General features: G+C 40.3%; 1 long non-coding RNA gene across 1 annotated transcript; it reads left to right on the forward strand.

Moving 5' to 3' along the window:
* The first annotated feature begins 6195 nt into the window (after nt 1–6195).
* On the forward strand, nt 6196–12244 carry LOC147642944 (uncharacterized). Its single transcript, XR_015272754.1, has 3 exons — nt 6196–6549; nt 10567–11492; nt 11551–12244. It is a non-coding gene; the product is annotated as an uncharacterized LOC147642944 (long non-coding RNA).
* The last annotated feature ends 2243 nt before the right edge of the window (nt 12245–14487 follow it).

Consider the following 14487-nt stretch of genomic DNA (forward strand, 5'->3'; position numbering starts at 1 on the left):
CTCGAAGAAGTGGTACCCACCGTTGCGGACAAAAGAACTAATCGAATTCAGAAAGAGAGTGCGAAAGTCCTTCCACACCAGGTATGTAACCCGGGAATGGAAGCCATACAACGAAGCACAAAAAGCTTACAAAAAAGCAGTATACAAGGCCAAGAAAGAGTCCTGGCAAAACTACTGCGAGTCACTGGAAGGTATACAGGACACGGCGAGAGTAAGCAAAATTCTCGCCAAAGGGCACATAAGCCCTACCCTGATCAACAGAGCAGACGGCTCTGCTACGACGACAATTGAGGAGTCACTAGAGCTACTAGTCGACACCCACTTCCTAGGAAGACATCATTACCACGGAGCGAATTCGGTGGGCAATTGATTTTTTTGATATGTACAAAAGTCCGGGCCCAGACTGCATAATACCGACAATGCAACAAGCAGTCAAGAATAGCATTTGCAGATGGCTAAAAGCCATTTACGATGCTTGCATAAGACTGACGCACATCCCACCCTTGTGGAGGGAAGCAAAAGTCATATTTATACCGAAACCGGCAGCAGGGGGCACATCCAAGTAAAGGATTACAGACCAATATGTCTCATTTCCTTCACTCTGAAGACACTAGAGAGACTCCTGTACGTCCACATCCGAGAGTCGCTGGAGGGACATCAACTCTCGGATGTGTAGCACGCATACCGTAAAGGCAAGTCAACGGAAAAAGCACTACACGAAGTTGTACATTATGTCTAGAAAACATTACAACACAGACAATACACGATGGCCGCCTTCCTAGACATCGAAGCCGATTTTAATAACGTGAACCCCGACTCTATCCTGTGCTCCCTTAACTTTTTAGGTATTGAGAGAGGCATCAGAGAGTGGATCGGGGTCATGCTAAAGGGCAGGACAATCACAGCTGAACTGAGTGGCACTCACCTCACGCGGACTGTGAAGAGAGGCACACCTCAGGGCGGGGTACTATCGCCCCTACTCTGGCTCACAAATATGAACGCCATTTGACAGATATCAATACGGGTGGAGTTAAAGCAGTTGCATACGCAGGACCATATCCTTACGTTATTAGCGAAATAATGACGGGTGCGCTAGGTCGATTAAATAAATGAGCAAAAAACTGCGGACTAGGTATCAATCCCACTAAGACAGAGCTTATGCTCTTCACACTTCTAAGATACCATCCTTCAACATGCCCAGTATAAACGGCACGGAGTTAAATCTAGCGGAGCGAGCAATGTATCTAGGAGAAATACTGGACAAAAAGCTCTCATGGAACGAAAACATTGCAGAAAGAGTGAGGAAGGCAAGCATTTCCGTCTACTCCTGCAGGAAAATGTTTGGAAACAAATGGGGACTAAACCCAAAGATAATTATATGGCTCTATACAGCAGTGGTAGCCAATACTAACATACGGGGCCCTAGTGTGGTGCCAGGCACTAATATAAAACAGAACGAAGCTGACTCCGATATAACGGGCAGCGAGTGCGGGGGCCGTGGGTGCAATGCGCTCATGCCCCGCGGCTGCCCTCATCGCTATCCTGAATATAATGCCGATCGAACTGTTTGTGAAGGACATTGCATCAAAGAGCGCAGTGAGACTGAAGGCAATCAATTGCTGGAGGGAATACGGTGCCGGGAACGGCAAGATTCTTGTGAGCAACTGTATAAATACAAACGAAAAGACTGACTACATGATCGCGGAGTTAAACTTCGGAACGCATTCTCGACCTCATATCCAACAAGGAAAGACCGGACCAGGGCAAAGTGGTAGTAGAGAACGTGGTGTCCGTCTACACCGATGGCTCCAAGATGAACTGTGGCGCAGGGGCAGGGATCTTCACTGAGAATTGGGGACTCCCAGACTCAGCGACAGTCTTTCAGGCTGAGCTACTAGCCATAAGGAAAGTAGTCGAGCTCTCCTTAAGGCAGGACCTCAGGGACACCAAAGTACGGAACTACTCGGATAGCCAAGCGGCCATCAAATCCCTAGCTGCCGTGAAAACAAACTCACGGTTTGAGGCAGAATGCAGACTTCTTGAGAAAAATTAGGTACAAGTAACCATGGTAACGGGAAATGAATGGGAAATGGGACTGCCATATAATACAATCTGTAGAAGCTGCAAGCAAACTATAGAGCAAGAGACACCGGAACATCTGCTCTGCTTCTTCCCAGCGCTTAATAACATCAGACCTCGCCCCTTTGGTGCCTACCAAATGGAGTCACTGGGAAGCATTGAAGTATGTAGGGTCATTGTTTACTTTGGTTTAGTTCTTTATTGTTTATTGGAGCAGTAATGGTGCCGCTCCAACGATCGAATAGTCTCTGATTTTTACATTATTCTTTAAAGACTAATTAAGGCTAATTAGTTATTTTAATAATAATAATTTCTAATTAATAAATTTTTTGTTTTTACTTTTTTATTCCCTTGCAGGGTATAATAATTTTAGTCAGAAGTTTGCAACGCAGTAAAGGAGGCACCTCCGACCATATAATGTATATATATTATTGATCAGGATCAACAGCCGAGTCGATCTAGCCATGTCCGTCTGTCCGTCAGTCCGTCTATCCGTCTGTCCGTTTCTACGCAAACTAGTCTCGCAGTTTTGAAGCTATCTGAATGAAACTTTGTAGTTAGTCTTCTATATACTTTCACTCGTATATATGTCGGAACGGGCCGGATCGGACGACTATTTCATATAGCTGCCATATGAATGATCGGAAAATTTTAAACATTTTCAGTTTTTGATAGAATTGGATCAAATTTAAAATATAGCCATTTTATTATACTCTACAAATTTGTGTAAAATTTTATGAAAATCGAACTACTAGATCATATAGCTCCCATAGGAACGATCAAAAAATTAATACAATTAAAAATTATAACATTTTCAGTTTTCAACAGATTTTCATCAAATTTGAGTTATAGCCAATTTATATTAGTCTTAAATTTGGTGTCAAATTTCATGAAAATCGGACAACTATAATGGTATAGTTGTCCGATTTTCATGAAATATAGGTGCCATACAAACGATCGTTTGATGAAGACGAAAAATGCAAATCTGTGAATGTAAAGCTGCAAATATGTATAATATGTAAAGGTGAATGAAATGAAAGCAGGTATTACTTCATTGTTTTTAACACAAATATATATAATTTATATTATATGGATTCCTAGTTATAGAAGTTCTATCTGCAAGGGTATATGAACTTCGGCGTGCCGAAGTTAGCTTCCTTTGTTGTTTTTTATATTTTTTTTTATCCAATTTATTTTATTTTTTATTTTTGTATTATTTATTATTTATTAGAAACAAAGAAAATGAAATTATTAAAAAAATATGTGTATCTATGCATGGCCATACTAAGTACAATCTATGAAATAAAGATTTTTAATCTATCCTTATGAACTGTTTCCTATTTTTTTTATTATTTGTCATTACGATGTTATCTCCTATTTCCGTTACTTTATAGAGACCTATGCATTTAGGATCTAACTTATGACCTGTCTCGTTTTTTAGTAAAACTTTATCTCCTACTGATATATCTATATTTCTTTCTTTCTGATCATATAGTTTTTTATTTATATTCTTATTTTCTTCTAACATAACTCTACCTCTTTTATATGCTACCTCTAATCTATATTAACTCTCCATAGCGTAGTCATCTATATTATATATGGTTTCTATGTTATCTATACTATTAAATTCCTTTGGTAAATTATTTGTTTTACCAAATACTAACTCATATGGACACTAGTTATGTGCCATTGAGGGGGTCGTGTTGAAACAAAATTCGAAATATTGAAGCCATACATCCCAATCAGTTTTATCTACCGATATGTAGGATCGTATATATTAATTAAAAGTTCTATGACTTCTTCCGATTGTCCCAACTGTATGGTGGTGATGTGCGGTAGATGTTATATTTGCACAAGTCATTTATAATTAAATATTTGTATTCTGTTCTCATGTCCGTAATGAACGTCTTCATTGGACCGTACTACAGAATAAATTATTCAAAAATTGCTTTAGCGACAGTAATTGCATTCTTATTTGCAACTGGTATGGCAACTAGATATTTTGTTAAGTCACACATTAGCGTGACTACATATTCATTGCCATTTTCTGATTTTGGTAGTGGACCTACAGTGTCCACTATCACTCTGTCGAAAACATTTATAGGTGTGTCAGTTATCGTTAATGGGGTCTTTGTATGGGTTGCTATTTTTAATTTCGGACATTTCCAGTAATAGTGTCTTTTTACTTTGGCCAAAGTTTTTGATATGCCAGTATGACTTCCTTGAATTGGATCATTATGAAATGTAGACAATATTGCTTCTTTTTCTTTTAAATTTGTTATTTGGGTCACCGGGTTGAGTAGCGCTACTCTCAATGATTCTAATGTTTTATTGCCCATTTTCTTGAAATTATCTATTGAAACGTGTTCAAAGATATTTTCCCACGGTGCCACTTTGAGTTGGCTGATTTTATGTATACCGGCTTGCGTCTCAAGCCTTTGGAAAAACTGACCTAAGTCAAGGACTCCATTGGTATATAAATCGCTAACATCATATCTTGCAGTAATTTTTTTTCCATGTTTAAATAAACATAGCATATCTTTAATCTGCAAGGTCTGTACTTTACGTACTTCGTCATTGTTTATGACGTCGTATACGTTGGGCTTAGAAGCTCTTTTAATAGTTTTCTTAGGCAATTCTATTTCTTTATTTTCCGCGCGGAGCTTTTGTCTACTTTGATATCTAGTAGTGACTTTCTTTATATTTCCAGAAATATTTTGTAGCTCTTTAATGGTTATTCTTGATAACTCATCATCTGCTTATGTAATTGTCTTTTCCCTTTAAATATTCGACTGTAAAGTCATATTCTTCTAATTCAAGCTCTATACGTGTCAGTTTATGTTGAACGTTGAAGCACTACGGTCAGTATATTCAAGTGGCCCGTATGACACCAGGCACGTGCCTGTTTGGGTTAGGTGTTAGTAGGCGCGATGGAAAATATAGGACAGAATACAAGGAAAATGACTACCGGCGTGCTGCCAGATTGTTAGCTTGCATGTTTACTAAGTGTGTTAGTATTAAAGATTTTAATTTGGGAAGTTTATCTACGTTGGAGATTAGTGTGTACGAATCATTATAGTTTGCACGTAAGACTCTAAAATGTTCATGCAGTTCGATGGAGGTTCTACAGTGGCGAAACACTAGTGGCTTATAAAATCGAGTACTTCTACATGGTAGGTGGAAATTGAGCTGACTCACCAAGTCAGCACTTTCCACATCACCATGGATAAGGTTAATAAATAATAAAGGTAAAAAAATAATAAAGGTTATTCCTAGCATCGTTCTAAGGTTGCCTAAGGACGGCAAGTTTATTAATAGGAGTCTACTAGAGTAGGAAGGTAATCTTTGGTTTGCATCCCAATTTAGACCGCTTAGAATGAAAAGTAAAAAGTTCTTTTGAACCGACTCAATGCGTTTACTATGGACGCCGTACTGAGGGCTCCAAACGCAGGATCTATATTCCAAGATAGGACGAACTAAAGAAGTATTTAGGGATTTAGTGACATAGGGGTCATTGAATTCCTTCGACTACCGTTTAATAAATTCAAGCACTCCCCTGGCTCTATTCACCATAGACGAAATATGATCAATAAAGTCAAGTTTTGGGTCCAAGCGGACGCCCAAATCATCTACTGATTTAATTCTTTCCAAAGAGCATCAGTTTAGCGTGTAAAAAGCAAGGTTAGAAACGACATGAGAGAATGTCATGCTTGCATTTCGAGCCGTTTGAGTTTAATTAGCTTACACGGCACCAAGTTTGAAAATAATTGAGATCTGTTTGTAAATCCGACTGGCAGGCGACGTCATTGTATTGCACGCAAAGTTTAATGTCAGCAGCGTACATGTTAACACTGTTAAGGAGTAATTATAAGTTGATATATTAACAAGGTTAAGGGTAATCATAAGTCGATACAGATCTTGGGTGATTATTGGATCACCCTAGTGTTTAGTTGCAAAATCAGCATACACATCTTTAGGGGCCGTGCCTGGTTCTTATTGGTATGGTGAGTTATGTTGATTTTGCTAGTGTCAGCATTCTGCTGCACGAGCGGTCGGCTTGCCGGCCGCGCATAGCTTACGTAAACTCATATATGTTTTCAGTTTTAATTTGGATATTCAATAAAAAGCATTGGCTTGAATATAAAACTCCGGCATTGGCCGTCAACGTTTATTATATTAATTGAATTGGTTATTGTGCCTTAAGGGCCGTTAGCAACGGAGTTAGTAACTCCCTACATAATCTTCCTAAACCAGGAGAGAAGAGAGCCAGTGGCGACCGCCAGGCTCATACATAATAACAGCAAACCACGGTGGCAATTACGTCATCAACCCCTTGATCGGAACTTGCCACGGTGGCAAAGTGACAGTAACCCCTTACCCATCACGGACAGCGGCGAGGGACAGAGTCGGGTTACATATTTAAATATAATTGGCGCCCAACTCCAACACGAATCCACGACACAAAAATATGTAAGTGGGCTTATCAATACCAATACAGTGAAACTTCAAACACACATGGAAAAAAATCCCTACAAATTATTTTACAAAAAAATATAAATAAATGAGAAAATTTTTTTAAATATACAGTTTAAAAATAGGAATTGTAAACGTGACCTACAAATTAATAAATATTAATATATATAATATTATATTAATACCGATCGCCCCTAATTAAACAAATTTTTTTTTGGACGGCAGCACCCGGTTATTAAAAGGAATTAAAATATACAAAATTAAATTTCCCGTATTAAAAAAAAAAAATAAACATTCGGCCTCCCAATAATTTGTGTTTAGTGTCAACCTATTAGTGGCCTTATGAGTTTTCCAGGCCCATGCAGGGAAAAAAACGCGAATTATACAGTGATAGTGAGGAAAAATTAAGCCAAGAGCGCCGTAGACATCGACCAGCACGGGCACAACAACAAATTACTAGTACTACGATGAGGTTAAACGAAAATTGACCCTCGTTACAAACAAAATTGTCATGACATATGACGACGAAAGGGCTTCATTACTCAATACAGAAGTTAGGGCTGATGCCCTACACGTAATCATTTCCGGTCTTAAAAAATAATTAAGGGCTGTTGTGTTTCCAGCACAACCAAAAGACCTGCCAGCAGCACTGGCATTAGCTAGAGAGGCAGAGGCCAGTATTGAACGAAGTATTTTCGCGGCCACATATGCCAAGGTAGCAGAATAAAGAAATCATAATACTGATTTTCATAAGGGCCAACAACGAGCGTCCGAGAAAGAAGGGAAAAATTCCGGTACCGACCGCGGACCAGAAAAAAACCCCATTTTTTCAAAAAGCCAAACAAGTACCAAAACAACGATCAATGGCGTAAACAGGACAACTGGGTAGATCAGGGTAAACAAAATCAGTCCCCGGAACCTATGGACATTGATCCATCATCTTCCAAATTCCGACATTCCACGAATTTCAGACAGGGAAACAATTCTCAATATAAAAATCACCAGGCCCCAAAAAGACCAAACTCTTCGGAGAGGATGACTGTCCAAAGGCGCCAGCGGGTTAACAACTTTGAGCAAACCGCAAACGCGGAAGAAACTCAAGATTATGAAAACGCGGCCGCAGCCGCATTTAATGCAATTGATGATGACAGTGACTCATTTGACGGTAACGACCTCGTCAATTTTTTAGAGGAAGATTCCGCTTGCTCTCATTGAGCGAGGACTGGCGGGAAGAACTATAAAAATTCTCATAGACACTGGAGCGGCAAAGAGTTATGTAAAGCCCCTAAAGGAGCTGAAGAACATAATGCCTGTCGCCTCCCCATTCACTGTGAGTTCCATTCATGGCTCCAGTAATATAAAAGAAAAGTGCCTTATGCACATATTCGGCCTAAAGGCCCAATTTTGCTTACTTGATACCATTAACACTTTTGATGCCATAATAGGTTTCGACTTGCTAACGCAGGCCGGAGCAGCATTAGATTTACGCAACAGCGTAATCAGATATGGAAACATATCTTAACAGCTGAAATACCACTAATGCGATAACGTGAACTTCACAAATATCGATGACATAATAGTCTCAAATTCGGTGAAAGCCGCATTTAAAAAAATGATCCTTAGGAGGAAACAAGTGTTTTCGCACTCTAACGAGGCGCTACCCTTTAATACCTCGATCGTTGCCACAATTCGTACGGAGACTAACGAACCCGTATATTCGAAGCTATATCCTTACCCCATGGGAGCAGCAGATTTCGTTAACACAGAAATCTGACAGCTGTTAAAGGATGGCATTATTCGGCCTCCTAGGTCGCCGTTTAACAGCCCAACATGAGTTGTCGACAAAAAGGGACTTGATGCAGACGGCAACAAGAAAAAACGGCTGGTGATTGATTTCAGGAAACTGAATGAACGAACCATCGCCGACCGTTCTCCTATGCCGAGTATTCCTATGATTCTAGCGAACCTACTCTTGACTTGAAATCGGGGTATGACCAGATTTACTTGGCCGAAAAAGACCGCGAAAAAACTGCTTTCTCCATAAACATATGATATGATACATATGAATTTTGATGTCTACCCTTTGGATTGAAAAATGCGGAAGGCATCTTTCAAAGGGCGATTGACAACTTACTACGCGAACAAATCGAGAAAATTTGTTATGTCCATGTAGATGACGTGATAATTTTCTCCGAAAATGCTTCCGACCACGTTATCCACATGGACACAGTCCTTAAATGCCTGTGCGAAGCCAACATGAGAGTGGCACCCGAAAAAACCAAATTTTTCATAGAAAGTGTTGAATTTTTAGGTTTCATCGTCACTTCAACCGGAGCCAAAACAGACCCGGAGAAGATAAAAACCATCCAAGAGTACACTGAACCAAAAAATTTTTTAGTCTCAGGTCTTTCCTAGGATTGGCCAGCTACTATAGAAGTTTTGTCAAGGATTTCGCTACCATAGCTAGACCACTCACCTCCATACTTAAGGGAGAGAATGGCACTGTGAACAACACATGTCAAAAAAGGTCGCTATTGAATTTGATGAGACCCAACGCAGAGCGTTCGAGCGCCTGCGAGACATTTTGTCACAGAAGATGGGATACTAAAGTATCCAGACTTCAAACTTCCCTTTGATTTGACCACCGATGCCTCAGCAAGCGGTATCGGTGCGGTACTGTCCCAGAATGGCAGGCCAATCACAATGATATCTCGCAGGTTGAAAGACTGCGAGCTCAATTACGCGACCAACGAAAGAGAATTATTGGCAATTGTTTGGGCTATAGGAAAATTACAAAATTAGCTATACGGCGACACTTCATAATTTTCGGGACCAAAAACCGACACATAATCCAATTCAATGACAAGGACTAGCTGTTCGAATTAAACAAAGAGGTAGTTAACGCCATTTACTGCGACTTCCCCGTACTAGCACGCATTCAACACGACCTGGTGACCGAATTCCCGGCAACCAAGTTCTGGCATTGCAAAAAATTCGTGAATGACATCACGGATGCAAATGAACAAAAAGTAATTATCTGCGAACACAACCGCGCTCATAGGGCAGCTCAGGAAAATGTTAAACAAGTTCTTCAAGACTACTACTTTTCAAATATGTCAAAACTCGCCAATGAAGTTGTTCTAAACTGCAAGACATGCACCAAGGGGAAGTACAATAGACACCCCAAGAAGCAAAAGTTTGGTATTACACCAACCCCCTCATATGCTGGCGAAATGCTGCATATAGACATATACTCTACGGATAAGAGGTTTTTTTTTAACCTGGGTAGATAAGTTTTCAAAATTCGCTGTAGTACAGCCATTACCTTCTAGGGCCATAGTCGATGTGCACGGCCCCATATTACAACTAATTAATTTTTTCCCAAACATTAAAACAATATATTGTCTTTCCATTCGGAGACTATAACTTCATTATTGAAAAATCAATATAACATTGAAATTGTGAATGCTCCCCCTCTACAGCAGCTCAAACGGGCAAGTGGAGCGATTCCACAGTACCCTAACTGAAATAGCTAGGTGCATGAGAATAGACCAAAAGATTGACGATACCGTTGAGCTTATTATGAGAGCCACGGTAGAATATAACAAGACGATTCACTCAGTGACAAGGCTGTCCCCCAAGCAGGCCTTGTACTCAGCCAATGCCAAACAGAAATTGGCAATAATAAGTAATATTGAAAAGGCACAACAGGCCAATCTAGATAGGTGCAACCCTACTAGACAAAACAGAATTTTTGAGGTAGGAGAAAAAGTTTATCTCAAAAATAACAAAAGGTTAGGAAACAAACTAACCGCACTGTACATAGAAGAGCGTGTACAAGCGTGGGAACGTCTGTCCTTATTAGAGGGAGGGAGAGGTGGTCCATAAGGACAACCTTAGATAAATACACCCCTCAAATTTTTTAACTTTTTTACTTAATTTTCATACACACTACACCTTAGCATACTTACTCCACTTTATACACAGTAGACTTAACCTTTCGCCTTCTTACAGGATCGCGGGAATTTAATTGATTACGTTAACTATAGTTAACGCGAGAGTGACGGATTATTCGCATGCTCAGTATATCCCAATTTCGGAATGAATTGCGTGTGTATGGGAACATAGAAACTTGCTTCGACATTCAAGTAATTTGTCCGAATTTTCAGTTATAGTAGAAGAAACTACTAGGTTGTCCGCTTTATTCCCACAGTCTCATATGAAAAAATTGTTAGACGTCGATACCGAACATGTTAGAAGTTTATTGTCTGTTTTAAAAGTACACCACAGAATGGCCAGGAGCTTAGACTTTCTAGGCACCGCACTCAAAGTGATTGCGGGCACACCCGATGCGGCCGATTTTGATATACTAAAAATGTCCGAGGCACGCTTAATTGAATCAAATAACCGGCAGGCTATAATAAATACGCAGACCCAGAATAAAATTAATAAATTAACAGAGGCCGTTAATAAAATTATCAAGGCAAAACAAAACAATATAGTTGACACTACTCTCCTGTACGAGGTACTTTTGGCAAGAAATAGAATATTAATAACCGAGATCCAAAACGTAATGCTTACAGTCACGCTTGCAAAAGCTAACATCATAAACCCAGCAATTTTTAATCAAGATGATTTAAAGTCTGTATTTATTGATCACCCCACAGAAGTCCCTATCATAAGCCTAATAGAGGCGTCTAACATTAGAGTCCTTCAGTCCGATAGTCCATGTGCTAATCGCATACCCTAAGATTAAGACAATTTGTAAAAAGGTCACAATCTTCCCTGTATCGCACCAACATACCATCCTGCAGTTGAAGGAGAACACCGTAGCCGAATACAATAATGACGTTTTAGCAGTCGCAGAGTGCGTACCAACAACTTACGCATCGTTTTGCAAGCTGGCGACACATGGTACTTGTGCTCGAGGCCTACACGCCGTGAGTACCTCATTGTGTGAGACACAAGCCAGCCACCTAAGTCCCATCACGTTAGTAGATGACGGAGTTATAATAATCAACGAGTGCCCAGCTAAAGTCAGCACTGATGACGGCCCGGAAATAACCACCAACGGCTCACACCTCATCACGTTCGAGCGAGTGGCTTTTATTAACTGCACTAAATACTCAAACCAACAAGAAGCCATAAGAAAAACTCCGGGCATGGCGGCATCCCCGTTACTCAACATCATCAGCCACGATCCCACACTAAGCATGACACTTCTCCAAAGGATGAATAACCAAAACTTGGAGGTCATCGAAGGGCTTAAGGAGGAAGTGAAATCGGCTGGAACTACCGACACTTGGTTCGCGGTCGGCGTGGGAGCCAGTCTTCTCATCAGCTGCTCTTTCCTGCTCATCATGATGCTGAGGAAGAGACGAGACGCACGGGAGATCCGGCAAGCTGTGGAATAATTCCAGATGACCGAGGACGGTCATATTCCTAAGGGGAGAGTTGTTAACACTGTTAAGGAGTAATTATAAGTCGATATGTTAACACGGTTAAGGGTAATCATAAGTCGATACAGATCTTGGGTGATTATTAGATCACCCTAGTGTTTAGTTGCAAAATCAGCATATACATCTTATATCAGCATATATCTTATTGGTGCAAGGAGTTATGTTGATTTTGCTAGTGTCAGCATTCTGCTGCACGAGCGGTCGGCTTGCCGGCCGCGCATAGCTTACGTAAACTCATATATGTTTTCAGTTTTAATTTGGATATTCAATAAAAAGCATTGGCTTGAATATAAAACTCCGGCATTGGCCGTCAACGTTTATTATATTAATTGAAATTAGTTATCGTGCCTTAAGGGCCGTTAGCAACGGAGTTAGTAACTCCCCACATAATCTTCCTAAACCAGGAGAGAAGAGAGCCAGTGGCGACCGCCAGGCTCATACATAATAACAGCAAACCACGGTGGCAATTACGTCATCAACCCTTTGATCGGAACTTGCCACGGTGGCAAAGTGACAGTAGCCCCTTACCCATCACGGACAGCGGCGAAGGACAGCGTCGGGTTACATATTTAAAAATAATTTACATAAGCACTCTGGAGTTAGTCAAGACTTTGGGCAGGTCACTTATAAATAATGTAAACAATAAGGGTCCCAAATGGCTTACTTGCGGGACGCCAGATGTAACGCTTAGAACATTAGATAAATTATTCTTATAGAGGACCTTTCACGTCCTCCCATTCAGATAACTTGAGATCCAATTAAGAAGATCACTTGGAAAGTCCATAAAATCGAGTCTTCTTACGAGGAGAGACAGTCAAATGCCTTACTGAAATCAGTATAGATTACATCTGTCTGAAAATTATTATGGAAGCCCTTTATAATGTTGGAAGAAAGCTCCAAAAGATTTGTTGTTGTTGATCTTCCCTTAATAAAACCATGTTGACATGGAGAAATAATTGATCTACAAAGGTGCTGTAAGTGAGGGTGAAACTGTTTTCAAAAAGTTTAGGGATGGCTGACAACCTAGAGATTTCTCTATAACTGCTGGCATCCAATTTGCTACCTTTTTTGTGGAGTGGAATAATAAACGATTCCTTCCAGGGACAAGGTAAACAATTTCAGAAGGGGATATCACAGGGCGTCGGCATAATAACCAAGCACACAGCCAGGAACTCCGTCGGGACCTGGCGAATAAACTGGCTTGATCCGATGAAGATCTAAAAGAAGAGAGCTTTCGTTTAGGCTAGGACAGAAAATTATGTTTGATTTGGGTATGTCGTAGGAATAAGTCTGGTGTAAATACGAAGAGTTTAAATAAGTTGTTTGAAAAAACTACGAAAATAAATCGGCTACTGCCTGATCAAATGAAAGAGAGGAAGGATTTGTTTTAGGCTTACGTTTAGTGTAAACGAAATTATACAACTGTTTTGGGTCCTGTGAGAACTGGGCTCTACAACGAGTTAAATAGTTTTTATAACACTGCGCGTTCAGCACGGTAAAGTTTGACCGAGCTGATAAATAAGATGAAAGGGCAGATTGAGAACCGGTGATTTCAAATTTAGCATACAGTCTAGATTTTTTATTTTTAAGTCGGCTCAACTCTTTAGTAAACCACGGCGGTTTATTCGAGCTTTGCGGATAATATTGCGGAACACATTCAGTAAAAAATGAATTCATGGCACTGTAAAAAATATCCACGGCAACAGCCATGTCAGTGCACATGTATAGATCAGACCAATTGAACTCGTTTATAAAATTATTCAGCCGTTCAAAGTCCGTTTTGCGAAAACATAGGACTTTATTGGCTGGACGGTCAGAAATATTCTGTACGTCACACCCAATATCAAATGTCACATCGAAAGTTGGATGATAAGGATCTTCGGGCTGCGTCAGAGGCGCCACCCTTGCTAAACTGACTCTCGCAGGATCAGAGACGAAGTAAAGATCGAGCAAGCGCTGTAAGGAATTTCGAACATGGTTGACTTGAGACAGCGTAATGTCGAACAAGCCAGCGATAAAGTCATGTTGAGTAGGTGTATTGAGAGTATTGGTGGAATTATTTGAGCATCAAATAGCACCAGGGATATTAAAATCTCCTAGGACTATCAACTGGTCTCTATCCAAAAGTCTACTGGAAACCATCTGAATGGCGGAAAGGTGATTCCAAAAAATAGGAAGTTCCAACAATGGAGGTAAGTAGGAACAGGTAATAAAAATGGAGCTACCTTTGATAGATAGCTTCACACAGAGGAATTCATTTGCATTCCTCGAAGGTTAATAATTCTGACGTGAGTGAGGAGTCCACCGCTATAAGGACTCCACCCCCGCGTCTGATAGGGCGATCTAGCCGATATACCGTGAACACAGCTGGAAAAACTTCGGAGCTCAGAATCTCCGGCTTTAACCAGGTTTCTGTGAGCACAATAACATGAGATACAAACGAAAGGCTATCAGAATACAAGTTAGGAAGCTTACT

This window comes from Drosophila serrata, unplaced genomic scaffold (genome assembly GCF_035046125.1).
Source record: "Drosophila serrata isolate PLE 108 unplaced genomic scaffold, ASM3504612v1 contig_324, whole genome shotgun sequence".
Taxonomy (NCBI): domain Eukaryota; kingdom Metazoa; phylum Arthropoda; class Insecta; order Diptera; family Drosophilidae; genus Drosophila; species Drosophila serrata.